This window comes from Rhagoletis pomonella, unplaced genomic scaffold (genome assembly GCF_013731165.1).
Source record: "Rhagoletis pomonella isolate Grant_MI unplaced genomic scaffold, Rhpom_1.0 Rhpom_scaffold_05356, whole genome shotgun sequence".
Taxonomy (NCBI): domain Eukaryota; kingdom Metazoa; phylum Arthropoda; class Insecta; order Diptera; family Tephritidae; genus Rhagoletis; species Rhagoletis pomonella.
In genome coordinates this window covers 1-1,705 of record NW_023463896.1, presented here as the reverse complement: position 1 = coordinate 1,705, position 1,705 = coordinate 1, and positions in this window count along the sequence as shown.

The following is a 1,705-nucleotide window of genomic DNA, read 5'->3' as shown; positions in this document are numbered from 1 at the left end:
GTGCATTGGTTGTGAGTATCACTACAATTTATTTCAATGAAATCGGAATAGTTGAGATTTAGGCAGTAAATGGATTTTTCGTCTGTAAAAGTTGTTAGATGTTTAAGTCTAGCTCCCCCAGTGCTCGCGCCTGAGGGGCTTCGGCGTTTAAAGTCCGAACATTGGCAGAATTTCGTGTATTTGAACGCGTATGATTGTTATTTCTACTGCTTGAAGTCTGACTGTTGTTACTATTATTTTAGTTATTTTTATTTATTATTGTAGTTATTTCGTCTATTACTGAAACTATTATTCCTATTCTGATTGTTGTTTCGATAGCTAGTATTGCCGCTGTGCCTGTTTTAATTGCCGTTAAACCTAAAATTGTTATTGTGATATCTGTAGTTATTGCTGACTCTATAACCTCCTCGAAAATTATTTGCTCGTATGGGACGTGACCTAAAAGACAACACCTGCCGCTCTTTTATTATATTGTCGTGCTCCACAATCATCTTCGCTACAACATCTTTCGAGTCGCTGAAGGTTGACGATGCTAGTATCGACTTTACCATATCTGAACGGCTGTTGAGCCTACAAACATTTATTGTTTGCTCGACTGCCATCTCGTGAGCTTTCGCTTGTGTCATTCGTTCAATAATAAGCGAACGCTCCAGGGAGTCTGCGAGCTCCTCTACCTGTTTCGCAAAATCTGAATAATTGCTGTTATGCACTTTCAAAGCTGCAATTTTACCAGCGACAACTTTCGAGTTATCTGGTTTTATTTTGTTTGACAGCGCTTCTTTAATTTGACTAACTGAGCTTATTTGCGTTGGTAGGGACTCGCGAGCTTTACCTTCAAGTTTGGATTTCAAAAATGCAATAAATGTTGTAGTGAGGCTTTCGTCTGACAATTCTTCAATAAGGGTAATTTTATCAATAAAAGAGGCAAGTGATAGCGGGTCACCATTATAATTTTCCCTTATAATCGAGGCGCATAAACTTATAAATGATTTCTTTTGCTCAGGTGTTGCCATTGTTGCGTTGGTATTTTGAAAGAAGTTAATATTTGGTGAGCTAGTGGTTACGAATCCCAAAAAATCTTCAAGAAAAGACAAGGAACGACTCTTTTTAATACTATACACTTCAAGGGTGCCAGTTGAACGTGCGTCAGCAAACTCTTCGTCGGAATCTGCGTCCGAATACAAAATGTTTTCTGTTATTAATTTGTCAAAATCTTCTGGTACTTTTATTTTGCAACCAATTTTATAAAAACACTTAAGTAGCTTTTCTCTACACCGCGATAAACTTTCAATTAATGACTTTGGCTTAACCCTTTGTTTGAAGTGCGAATTTACTAGTATTAAAATGATGTTATAACTTTTTATTAAATATTCTTTATATTCCTCTTGCTTGCCCTCTTTTGTTGAGATAGGACGACTTTGTAACACACGTTTTGTAACTTTTGCAAAATCAGTACGCAAATCTTTAAATGCAGTATCAAAATCTGGCATTTGACAAACCCGGCATAAGTGTTAAAAAAAAATTTTGATTTATTTAAATTATGGCAAACAGATGTTGGATTTTGTACGCAACTATAGGCACAGTAAAATTTTCACAATTGGCATTCAATCCGAGCGTGGAGCCCTGTTGCTCCTCCGGCTCTGTTGCCGGCACCCGCTCGCTCTTGCATGGAGCCCTAGCGCTCCCTCGATGCTGCCGTATTAGG